Source organism: Rattus norvegicus, chromosome 19 (genome assembly GCF_021556685.1).
Source record: "Rattus norvegicus strain SHRSP/BbbUtx chromosome 19, alternate assembly SHRSP_T2T, whole genome shotgun sequence".
In the NCBI taxonomy this organism is placed as follows: domain Eukaryota; kingdom Metazoa; phylum Chordata; class Mammalia; order Rodentia; family Muridae; genus Rattus; species Rattus norvegicus.
In genome coordinates, this window is record NC_141552.1 from 42,593,604 (window position 1) to 42,607,388 (window position 13,785).

The window sequence follows — 13,785 nt, forward strand, 5'->3', positions numbered from 1 at the left end:
TAAATCCCTCCTCTTAGGCCTCAGGGAACGCTGCAGAAGAGTTGGTAGAGAAAGTGAAGAAGTCAGAAGGAATGGAGGACACTGAGAAAGCAAGGCCTTCTAGCTACTCGTAGAGACTGAGGCAGCATGCACAGGGCCTACATGAGTCTGTACTAGATGGAATCCTGAGCTGAGATGTGAACACATGCCCCACCCCTAACTCAGAAGCTATCTTCAACTGATAACCACTTGCAAAAGAGAATTTAGTTTTTCTCCAAGGGACTCTCACGGTGGAAACAAAAATCTCTTATGGCCTCACGCTCAGTAGTAGATGGCCAACGGACGACAAACTCAGCAGCATCTTTGGTAGCTCTTTGTCTCAGAATGCTGGGTCCGGGCATTTTTATTTTGAAATTTTTACTTATTAATTTAGTTACTTTATTTTTACAATAACATCCTTTCTGTACATAGGCTTCCGGCTTTGTGTCTTTATGGAATGAGCGTGTGAACAGGTGTGTTTTTGTATCTTACCTGTTTCTTGTGCCTTTTCTTGGGCTCTTTCCCTTCTGCGTACGTGTTTTGTCCCATTATGGTTTGTTTTATCTTGTTATATTTTTATTATTATCCTTTTGATGCCTATTTGTTTTCTAGTGAGGGACAGAAATGGGGAGGTGGATCCGGGTGTGATGAGAGGAGGGGAGGAACTGGGAGGGGAAAGAAAAAGAATGTGTGGAGGATGTGGGGAAAATGATGACTCTGAAGATGTCTAACCAATGACAACATAAACAAGTACACTGTGCAGCGGTGTTTAGATATTCAGGAACAGGAAAGGACTGCTGCAGTTTGGTGACTGATAGAGTACTATGGCCTCCTTTGGCCTCATCCCTAGGGTTTCAACATGAAGAGGTGGTGGGACTTTCAAGAGGCCAGGTCCAGTGAGAGCTGGTTAAGATCAGTGGAAACGTTGTACCACAAGGTATGAATGCAGTTCTTCTGAGATCCTAATTAGTTCTCAGTAAGGTATGGTCCTCCCATTAACCCCTGGCTTCCCGTTCTCACTGTGGGATCTTTCCCACTTCTTTCCTCACTTCTTGCTTTGTCGTGAGGTCGGCATGAGAGCTGAGCTGATATTGTCTGAGTGCCTCTAGCATTGGGGCAGGGGCAGGGAGGATCAAAACAAAAAGTTCTCTCTTCTTTATACTTGGCCACCTTAGGTCTTCCGTTACACACAGACACAGACACACAGATAGACACACACACACCCCCCCACACACACACAATGGGACTAACATAATATTCACACCATGTGAGCCAACAATTTTAGTCTAGATATGAACGAAGGACTGCTGAGGTGATCCAGCAGGTAAAGCTTCTTCCCACCAAGCCTGATGATCCGACTTTAGTCCTCCAGCCCCATGTGTGGAAGGAGAGAACCAACTCCCACAAGTCTGTCCTTGTCTCTTCTTTCCTCTTCTTCAGATAAACAAGTTGCTAAGTTCTCTTGACTCTGTCTGAGCTATTACCTTCATGTCTCTTCTTCCCGCTGCCCACCGGTGCTCTTCAAGCAACCAAGTCCATTTTAACTCCACGTATCTTAGGAAGAAAATACTCAATTCAAATATCTTAGGGAGAATGATGTTTACCTTTCTCCACCTATAGCTTGTACAGCACCTTCTAGTACGGCAATGAAGCTTCTAGGTTGGTACCAGCTTGATTTCTCTGCACGACTCTACATGACTCATGTGTGGTGTCTTCAGCAGTTTAGTCTTACCACCAAGGTCTGGAGGGTAACCAGGCACAACGGCACTGGCCTTTACTGTTAGAGCTCTGTGAGACAGTTGAGTTATGATCTAGAAGAAATGAGTCAAAGATATTGGCTTAGTCATTTATTCATAAACAAGAGGTTTCGCAGTCGTTATTTTGGGGAACAAGGAGACTGGGTGGAGAAGTCCACAATTACATCTGTTTATCTATAGAAACTGTTACAGTAGTAGATTCCCATGACCACCTTGATAGATCTTTAGCATTAATTATCCCTCCCCATATCTTCCCTCCTGTCTCCCACCACATTTAAATCTTGTTCCATTTTTGCCCTTTAGCCCTTTAAATCACTTCATTTTCTGATTTTGTTATTACCAAGATGGAATTAAAAATGTATTTGCTTAGGGCTGTGAATGCCTAACAGATACAAATTTTAGTTGCAAGTTCTGAGGGGGCTAATGCCCAACATGGTGACAATGATATACTTCTCTGTATGGTACACTGCTTGAGGGAGGGGCTCTTCCATATTCTCAGCACACACATGTTTGTACACACCGCACACACACACACACACACTCACACACTCACACACACACGCATGTATACATATATTTTCTTGAGGTGATGGGTGTGTTAACTAATTTGGTTATAGTTATAATTTCACAATATCTATGCATGTCATATCTTCAGTTTATAGACTTTGAATATATAGTTTCATTTTTCAATTATACCTCAATTAAGATAGAAAATGTAGCTGTACTCAAAATGATGTATAATACTGTTAAATTTCCTACTTTAATCTTAATGTATTTATTTCATAAAATGCCTGTAAGATAAATTTTAGTAAGTTAGAATATTCTATTTTGTAGATGTTACAGACCTTGATAAATTTTTATTTAATTAAAATATAATCACATCATTTTCTTTTCCCTTTTTTCCCTCTTACTCCTCTTAAATCCTCTCCCCAAATTCCTTTTTTACAATCAGCCTTTGCAAATTCTTATTCATTTGAACATGGGTAGAGTCTAGTTATGGTTAAATTTCAGGGCATATTCTTTTCTTTTTTCTTGATTAGTTCTGTTCTTTGATAATTTCATGTGTGTATATGACATATTCTGATTACTCACCTTCCTCCCCTCCCCCTCCCAATCACGACCCATCTCTTTCCTAGATTCACAACTTTTGATTATTCTCTGTGACCCACGCAGTTTAATCAGGATTGCAGCTGTCCATTGGCCTGGTGTGCTCACTACTGTGTGTGCGACTGAAGGTGATGGCGCCCGTGCTGCCTGACTCTCTCAGCAGCAAGTAGCCCAGGAGTGAGGGGTGGGGTCCCGTGAGCCCCTCCTCCTCGCATGCCGCTGTCCATGGGGCCATTTGTTCAGAGCCAGAGCAGATGCCCACAACTCTTACGGCTTGCGGACTGTAATGAGGGTGTCTTGCCCAGACGGTGGCATTTCGCACCTCCTCTGCCAGGACACGGCCTTAATTTTCAGGTCTGAAGTAACTGGGTCAGGGAGGCTTTGAGGCACATTGCTCTGCAAGTTTGCACTTGCCTAAGGTGAAATCGACTGTATTTTCCATGTCAGGGGAAACATATCCGGTTTCTCCTTCTGTAGCTTCTTACTTATGTTACAGGGTGGGCTGGGCTACTTTATACTTTACGCTGTCTTTGTGCTGTTCCCAACAGTGTCACCGACTTTTCTTAATTCCAGTGTAGCGCATTTTATTTTGGTTTTAACTCTTTTCCTGAGAGATTGCCAAATTTTACAAAGTAGTTCTTGCTTTTAGAATAGCATTTACGATACCACAATAGTAAATATTGAAAATCTTTCCCTTATTCTTGTTGTGTAACTCCCCATAGCTTGGAGGTGACTTTAAATCAGTTGGGAAATGCACATCTAACGGTGTGTGAGAGAAGTCCTCGGAGGATACCGTGACACCATTGTGTACTCGATGAGGCAGTGCCAAGCCGTGCAGCCGCACTGAGCTCCAGATCCTGTGCTGTAAAACCCTTCCTTCTTATTTCTGTAATCAGAAAAGGCCCAGAAAGTTGGAGACAGATTTCTGAAGCTTCATTTCATGATTTGGGAGAAGGACCTATCTGGGCTCTGTTTTCTATAGAATGGAGGACCTAGTTGTCTTCTTAGGAGTACAGGCTCTGTATCCTAGGCCCTTCAAACAGCATTGTATCCAAGAGTCAGTGCATTGGTTTTAGAAGACAAAATAGAATTGGTAACTATCCCCTCTGTAGACATTAGCGATAGACTATCTTTCTCTGGGATGAGTGAGTCAAAAACTGATTACAATTAAAATACGTTATTTAAAATTGAGGGCCTGGTTGGGTGGTGGTGGCACCATTCCTTTAATCCCAGCACTTGGGAGTCAGAGGCAGGCAGATTTCTGAGTTCAAGGCTAGCCTAATGTACAGAGCAAGTTCCAGACAGCCAGGAACTAGAAAAATCCTGTCTCAAAATAAAATAAAATAAATCAGGGGCTCGAGGATAATAGGATATTACTATTTCTTTAAGAGGCCTGGGAAGATGGCTCGGTGGGGATCTTAGGCATCCACATAAGAAAGAGAAGCATGGTGTTAGGCACTTGTGATCCCAGTGTTGGGAGGTGGAAATGGAAAGATTCCAGTGGCTTGCTGGACAGTTAGTGTGACCAATCAGTGAGGGACAGCTTTGATGAGAGACCTAGTTTAACACACACACACACACACACACACACACACACACACACACACACACACACACACACACACAAAGCAAAAAACAAAACAAAACAAAAAAACCAAGGCAGGTAGAGATAGAGGACCACCAGACATTGACCTCTGACCTCCACATGTGAGTACACATGGTCACAGACATCAACACACACACACACACACACATACACACACACACACACACACACACACACGTGTGCACTGTACAGACCTTTTCCTTTAAATGTTTGTTTCTATGCTCTTGTTTGCATACACAAGAGTTCTGAAGATTTGAAAGGACATGGAAGATGTCAGCCAATCTCTGCTCTCCTGTGAACTGGGTCTTTCTGCTTCTGCGTCCGTTTCTGTTCACCCTGGGCAGACAGTGGAGCCATCGAAGTCTGACTTTCCATTCACATTCTTACCGATAAACTATGCCACCAAATCTACATGGCAGAAAAGCTTCATTTTATAAGATATATATATATACCTCTAAAAGATAAAAAAAATTACCCTTCTGTTACAAAGCATCACTTTTCCAGCTGGCTTACTCCTGGCAAAATATGAAAAGGCCGTGGTGTCACCCTGGTAGCTCGAGGCACAACTGAAGACATATGTGCTCATGGAGATAACGCAGGTCAGGTCGTAACCTTGCCACACGGGTCTGCGCCCTGCTCAGGAGCCAGATGCAATCTCATCACTATGTTTAATTACTTGGCATTTATGCATACCTTTTAGTTTGTGTCCCTGTTATTTCAGCAATGAATAAATGTCACTGACAGAAATAAATTACGTAAGTCCCTACTCAAACTGTTCACTGTGGTCCTTTTCTTCTTCTGCTTAAAAGATGGTCTGACAGCTACTGGTCATTGCCCTAGCCATTTATTTACAACAGGGCATCTAGTTGGCATGAGAGCTGTGTGTGTTATAAACAGAATTAATTATATATATATATATGTATATATATATGCAAAATGATTATCTTACCTTAGGATCTAAAAGTTTAAAGAAACTTTAAGAAATGACAGTTCTTTTAAAGTATTTTTCTTTTATTCTTCCCTTATACATTACATCCTCCTCCCTTCATTCTTCCCACCCCTTCCTCCTCCAGTCCAGTCCTCCTCTCTTTCCTTTCTAAAGAAGAGCAGATGTCCCAGGGATATCAACTGAAAGCGGCATAACAAGTCACAAGTTACAACAAGACAAGGCACAAACCCTCATATCGAGAAAGCAACCCATTAATAGGAAGAGGGTCAGATACACCCTACACTCCCACTGTTAGGAGTCCCATAAGACAATCAAACTACACAACCATCACACACACACACACACACACACACGCACACACACACACACACACGCACACACACACGCACACACACACGCACACACACACACGCACACGCACACACACGCACGCACACACACACATGCACACACACACGCACACACGCACACACACACACGCACACACACACGCACACACACACGCGCACACACACACGCACACACTGTGATTGTTGTTTCAGACTCTGTAATTCTTTATCGTGGCAAATCTTAAAATATAAGGGTTACAGAGTCAATTCCACGAGAAGACAAGCTGCAGGATGGGGGAAATGTTCGCCAGCTATTCACCCAGCAGAGGAGTAACATCAAACCATGAGAAAACATGGCACTAGGTGTCAAACAGGCAGATGGGTGGACTCTGTATCTATTTGGAAAAAGTACAAATGTCCCATAAGTATATGGTAGTGTGTTTAATGTTTTTAGCCATCTGGGAAATGCAAACCTTGAGATTTTCTCTCACATGCCTATGATGAAGAAAACCTCTAACTGTAAACGTTGCAGGATTTCAGGGTGAAATTAACCCTCATTCACTGTCGGTGAGAATGCAGATTAGACCATTCACTGTTGAAATCAATATGGAGTAGCCTGGGAAAACTAAAAATAGAATTAACATGAGCCAGCTATACCGGTCCTGAGCATATACAAAAAAAATGGCATGCACCTCCCAAGGTTTACCACAATGTTATTCAAAATAGCCACGTTATGTATATACACACACACACACACACACACACACACACACACACACACACACACACACACACACGAGAGAGAGAGAGAGAGAGAGAGAGAGAGAGAGAGAGAGAGAGAGGCAGACAGATGGATGGACATTGAAATTTTCAGTTTTAAAGAAGAATAAGGGTCTGGAGAGACGGCTCAGTGGTTAAGAGCACTGGCTGCTCTTCCAGAGGATCTGGGTTCAATCCCCAGTATTTACATAACAATTTACAACTGTAGGTAGTTTTAGTTCCAAGGGATCCACACCATTTCCTGATCTCTGTGAGTACTGCATGGATTCACAGACATGCATGCAGGCAAAAAAAAAAAAAACACCAAACAAAAAAAAAAAAAAAAAAAAACAACCAAAGACCTGCACATTGAAAATTAGAAACAGGGGTTGGGGATTTAGCTCAGTGGTAGAGCGCTTGCCTAGGAAGCGCAAGACCCTGGGTTCGATCCCCAGCTCCGAAAAAAAAAAGAACCAAAAAAAAAAAAAAAGAAAATTAGAAACAGATCTACCCGAAGACCCAGCTATACCACTCCTCCACATATACCCAAAAGATGCCTCACCATGCCACAAGGGCACATGCTTCACTATGTTCATAGTGGCCTCATTTGTGATATCCAGAAGCTGAAAAAAACCAAGATGTCCCACAATGAAAGAATGGATACAGAAAATGTGGTTCATTTACCCAACTGAATACTATTCAGCTATTAAGAATGAGGACATCTTGAGTTTTGCAGGGAAATGGGTTGAACTAGAAAATACCATCCTGAGTGAGGTATCGCAGACTCAAAAGTATGTATGTACTCACTAAGTGGATACCAGCCAAAAAAGCACAGAATACCCAGGATACAATCCACAGAATTCGAAAAGGTTAATAAGTCATAGGGCCCAAGTGAGGATGCTTCAATCCCACTAGGGAAGGAGAAGAAACCAGAGGGCAGAGAAAGGGAGGGAACTGGGCGGGAGAGGAGAGGGACAGGGAAAAGGGGTAACAAGATCAGGTATTTGGGCGGGTAACCAGGAGTGAAGCCCTGAGGGCCAGCAAAATGAATGGAAGAGGTTAGGGGAGCCTCTAGAATGTACCAGAGACCTGGGAGGTGAGAGAATCTCAGGACTCAAAGGGAGACATGAAATGCCCAACAGTAGGGAGAAGGAACTTGTAGAATCCACCTCCAGTAAAAAGACAGAGCATCAAGTGGAGGGATAGGGTTACCATCCCATGTTCATAACTCTAACCCATAGTTTTTCCTGTCTAAAAGAACTGCGGGAACAAAAGTGGAGAAGAGACTGAGGAAAAGGAGGTCCAGTGATTGGCCCAATTGGGACCCATCTCAAGGGGAACCTCCAAGGCCTGACATTATTACTGATGTTATGATGTCCTTGCAAACAGGAGCCTAGCATGGCTGCCTTCCAAGAGGCCCAACAAGCAGCTGACTGAGACAGAAGCAGATACTTACACCCAACCAATGGACAGAAGCCGGGGACCCTTGTAGTTGAATTAGGGAAAGGCCAGAAAAAGCTGAGGAGGAGGGCAACCCTATAGGAAGACCAGCAGTCTCAACTAACCCGGACCCCTGAGATCTATCAGACACTGACCCACCAACCAGGCAGCATTCATCAGCTGATCCGAGGCCCTGACACATACACAGCAGAGGACTGCCATCATTTTATTGAATTCTCACATGATTCTCTCGATGAAATTACTCATATTTTTTCAGACAAGTCAGCCAAGACTTAGGAGATGGTGTGAGCTCCCGAGAGAAGCTGTGTTCTCTGCACTGTGGTCATGCCTTAACTGGAGTGTCAATAAAGACCTGCCTTAGCTAGCATGGGTTTGTGGTACTGAAGCACTGAATTCATCTATGTTCATTTCCACCCGAGATCCTCCTGTGAGAGCACACTATTCAAAACTACTCTTTTTACGCTTAGGCTTGTTATAAACTGAAGGATGTATCCTCCCAAAATTTATAGGATGAAGCTTTAATCCCAAATGTGGTTGGATTCGAAGACGGGCCCTCTTAAGACGTAATTAAGATGGATACAATCACCAAAACTAGATAAGATGGATGAAGCTAAGAAGTGCATGCTAACAGGAACCAGATATAGATCTCTCCTGAGAGACACAGCCAGAGCATGTCAAATACAGAGGCGAATGCTAGCAGCAAACCACTGAACTGAGAACGGGACCCCTGTTAGAGGAATTAGAGAAAGGACTGAAAAAGCTGAAGGGGCTTGTAATCCTATGAGAACAACAATGCCAACCAACCAGAGCTTCCAGGGACTAAGCCACTACCCAAAGGCTATACACATGGATGGACCCTGGGCTCCAACTTCGTAGGTATCAGTGAATAGCCTTGTTGGGGCACCAGTGGAAGGGAAGCCCTTGGTCCTGCCAAGGCTGGACTCCCAGTGTAGGGGATTGTTGGGGGGAGGGCAGTAATGGGGGTGGATGGGGAGGGGAACACCCATATAGAAGGGGAGTGGGAGGGTTTAGGGGGGTTAAGGACAGGAAACCGGGAAAGGGAATAACATTTGAAATGTAAATAAGAAATACCCAATTTAATAAAAATGGGGGAAAAAAAGGATAAAAAGATGGATACAGGTGGTCCGTGTAGAATTCTGATCCAGAAGGAGTGTCTTTCTAAGAAGAGACTCAGATCAAGGCCTCCACCTCTCCCTCTTTCCCCACACTGTAAGGAACAGTGAGAAGGCAATCATAAGAAAGCTAAGAAAATGGTCTCTCACCACAAACTAAATCCCATTTATGAACTTCAATAAGCAAATGTGTTTGTTGCTTGTCATGACATCAGGCAGGCTAGATAGGCAATCACCGGGATGCATACATTGATATTCTCTTGTACACTAAATGGTCATACTGATAAAAAGAACTTATGTCTGGAGGAAAGGGGACTTTTGGCTATTACTTACTTGATGTGGACTGTCACATTAGTTGTTTATGTTCATGTTAAGAAGTCATCCCCCATTTAAAAATGCCTTTAAAATCCTAGTTGATTTCAAGATGTTCAAATGATTAGATACAGTTAAACAGTCCCTAAGAGAAATTTGTAACATGACATTTATTGAACCTAGGAGATGGCTCAGTGGATAAAGGTGTATACATGCATGTGCACACACACACACACACACACACACACACACACACACACACACACACACGTCAGTAAATAGTTTAAAAAGAACATTCAGGCTTTGGGTGGTGGCACAAACCTTTAGTCCCGACACTTAGGGAGGCAGAGGCAGGTGGATCTCCATGAGTTCAAGGCCAACCTGGTCTATATACAACATTCAGCTAGGTCTGTACAGTGTCTCAACAAACAAACAACCAAACCAACCAACCAAACAAACAAAACCCCCAAACCCTAAAAATCCCAAACCAAAAAACCAGAAATCAACCTTCCCAAACACGCATTAAGTGATAAATGTGTGTGATTTCATACAACGGGTGTTTATATATACATATAACACACACACTTGTAGTAGGAATTTATGGGGGTTTTGCACCACATTTTAGCCCATGTAGCTCTGGAATAAATAAGAATATAAGATTTATTTCATCAAGCTTTACAGTACAATACCTGAGCAGTTATTAATCTACCCTATATTCGAAGCCAATCTAGCCGCCTCCCAGCCAAAACCCCTGGGAGACTTGCATTTTAGTACTACTGGTCTGGTTCTTTCTGCTTCAGGTGTGTTCCCAGGGTGTCTCCTTGATCCTCTCCTCCTTCCTCTCTACCCCTCCCCCGGCTAGGATCAGAAGTCCAGCCTGATTCTCTCCTCTGCACAGCCATTGGATGATCATCTTTTGTTGGCAAATCAGAGAAGAAATGTGGAGCAATGCTTACACAACACCGAGAAAGGAGATACCTGGAAAAGGCCTTCCCATTCCATGTCCGGGTTGCAGCCAGATATGGGGGCAGAGAAGCCAGCATTTGAATACTGCAAGGGTAATCTTTACACAGTGCACAATACCATCATGCCTACACACACATGAGAGAGAGGAGTGGTGCATGTGTGTGTGTGTGTGTGTGTGTGTGTGTGTGCGTGTGTGTACTAGAAATTTATGCAAATAGTCCTGTGGTAACGTGATCTTTGTGGGGATGTTCTATGTGATTTTCTTGATTTTGCTTACATACATTTTTTATGTTTTTATTATTATATGTAGAAATATGTAAAAGAATAAAAGTTACCACATATCCAGAAGATTGCTAGAGATGAGTGGTATGTTTCTCTTCTCTGTAGGGAGGTAAAGGGTTTAGGTGAATGTTGAGGTGAATTCAACAGATTGAAAGTGTGATTTTTTTCTTCTTCAGAAAACCTCTGGCAATAATATGAGGAAGAGTTTAAAAACAACACCCCAGAGTTCCCATAAACTGTGTTCAGGTAAATACATATAAAAGCTTCACATAGGCTACTTTAGGTGGGCTAGCCAGGTCCTCTTCAGGCAGCTGTGCTCCGGAGAACGATTGATGTGAGACACTGATAGAAAGAGCAGTGGGTTCCGAGTGCGCACACCTGCGCTCAACCCAGTTCCCGGCTCTGTCGAGGATCGGCCTTTTAGTATTTACTGTAACGCTAAGAGCTGGCATCCCAGATTTGGAGTCTGCACATAGCCGGAGGGACCCTGACCCCACCCAGTTAATTCTGATTGGTAAATAAAAATGCCAGCAGTCAATAGCTGGGGAGAAGAGACGTAGGCCCAGTTTAGCTTTCCCGGGCTTGAGATCTCAAGGAGGAAGGAGGGAGGAAAAGAAGAGGCCTTGGAGGGGTAAGAACGTTCAGGGGGAGAGAGAGAGAAAGGAACCACCATGGGAGAGAAGAACATGCAGGAGGAAGGAGAGCCGCCATGTGAAAGGGTGTGGCCCAGACGGCTGCTCAGTTGGGTCAACAGCAGCCAAGATGGAGCACGGAAATTAGTAAGTGGTGACTAGGGGTGGTCGGTAGGAAAGTGGATTCTAACTGCATGGAGGGTAGGCAGTGGCCCGGCTCCTGTGCTACATAAGGAAAAATAAAACATAAAGGCTGTGTGTCTGTCTTTTTCTGAAAACATAAATGGTCTAAGGCGGGAAGGAGACCCCGAGATGGGATCTTTTTATTGTTTTATTACAGCACAGATCTGCCATTGAAAAAGTCACTTCAGTGTTATTCCCTTTCCCGAAGGGAAACAAGAAATACCCAATTTAATAAAAATAGAAGAGAAAAAGAAAAGAAAAACTCAGTTCAATGCTTAAACCTTTGGTGTCTTCATTAGTAAAACTGGGATAGCAGTTCTGTGTCATTTACATGGTTTTTATCTGCATCAGTCCAGCTGAAACAGTACACACAGAGCTCTGGGAGCTGGAGTGAATGCTAGCTGTTATTCTGAAGGTGTGACTACTCTAAAGTTATTCCAAATTATAAAAATGCAAGATTTGTTTCCCTGAGGCTGTTAGCTCCAGCTGCCGTAGTCCTAATTCTCCCGGGGAGCCAACCTTCATGTAGCCAGCATTTCTGTTATGCCCAGTAAGTGGTCGCTAGTCTGTACACGCTGGATTTCTGACAGACTGTAAAATCTAGGGCTCAGGCACACTGTCAAGCAATAGACGTGCAAACAGAACAAAAACTTGCGAGTCCTAACTTTCCTTTGCTCAGTATTGAGCAGAGAAATCTATTTAGTATTTCTAGTGCTCCAAGGTTTGTTTTTATAGCACCAATTGGAACAAAATATCTGCCCACTGGGGCTTACGACCCAATGGGAGGGAGGGCTGACTAATAATGCAGTAGAAAACAAAGGTCAGACATTAATTGGGTAGAAGACTGCATGTAATGAGGGCCGTGGAGAGAATTAAAGCTGAATCAGGGCAGGGTGCTGTAGGTTGGGTGTGTGAGCAATAGGATCTGAGATTTAGGTGAGAATGTACAAATGTTTTGACATGCTCTTGAGAAGGAGCAGGATTATGTGGAGGAAGATACTGGACTACGAAAGAGAGGCAGTGGTGGCCTTGCTGACCCACTGGGAGCTGCAGATAGGTTGGACCTTCAGAGATGTCTTAGTTAGGCAGACCGGCTAGCATGTTGGATTTTTGCAATGACCAGAAAGTGAGTCTACGTTGTTCCCTAGAAACTTCCCAAGGACTGTGACCTTGAAGTGTCTCCTAAGGGCAAGTCCTAGAAGTGATGACTGCAGCGAACTTCCTGTCGGTAGCACTGAGTGACATGGGGAAGCTGCTAGGAGAAGCAAGGACTGCTTGTTCCTATAGAGAGCTTGGGGGAATAGAATATATTTGAAGGGCAAGAAGGGAAATGATATTTTCAGAATGAGACTTTTACTTTCAGTTAAAGTTTTCATGTAGAGGATGTATGCGAAGCTTTGGATGACCCTCCTTTGTTCTCTCATATTCTTGACAGCTAAGCCCATTGGTAACAATGGAATATCCTTTCTGCCATGAGATTTCAAACTTTTTTAAAAAAAGAAGTAGGTGTTAACACCAGTCACGAGATGTACTACACATCACTAACTCTTCAATTAGTCACTGCTGAGGTCGTAAAAGCCTAGAGACATCACCCTGCAAAGTAAATACACAGGCGAATGGTAAAAAAGTTGTGGGACATGTTTCCATTGTTTTGAGGGACTCCATTAACATACACACACACACTCACATAAACACACACTCATACACATACACACACTCACACACATACACACATATACTCCCACACTCACACACATATTCATACATACACACATATATACACACACTCACATACATACTTACACATACACACATACACACACACACACACTCACACATGCACACACTGGGCTTTTAGTGAGGAATTCATTGTCATCTCTCACATATCATTTTATTTATTAACACCTTTTCTTATTTTTAGAACTTGCAGGTTGCTTCATGATGTCATCATATCCCGAGGTTTCCAAAGTACCTTATATTTGTACACATCCAAAGAAGTCTCCTTGGAGGTCATGATATACATTTATGCAGAGGCTGAGGTTGGGCAGAACAGACCTCCAAGAGTCACTTTATTGTCCATCAAAGGAAGATATGTAGCGTGTGACCAGGACCTGTTATACCTGCACTTTAGGACAGAGGAGACAAAGGATGCACACCTGTGGGCGAGCCAGAGCTCGTCTGTGTGTGAGAGCGAGAAGAGGGTGCTACACATGGGAACACTGGATTCTTAGCATTGTCCTTTTCTTTGTGGGGCCTTGGGTCTCCTGGAATCCTTCAGCGACTTCTGACTG

General features: G+C 43.3%; 1 long non-coding RNA gene across 1 annotated transcript; it reads right to left on the reverse strand.

Annotated features, from left to right (window-relative positions):
• Positions 1-355: 355 nt before the first annotated feature.
• Positions 356-10,283, reverse strand: LOC147999414 (uncharacterized). The gene is made up of 3 exons (XR_015643601.1): positions 10,196-10,283; positions 4,683-4,896; positions 356-1,829 (listed from the first exon to the last, which is right to left on the reverse strand). It is a non-coding gene; the product is annotated as an uncharacterized LOC147999414 (long non-coding RNA).
• Positions 10,284-13,785: the final 3,502 nt, after the last annotated feature.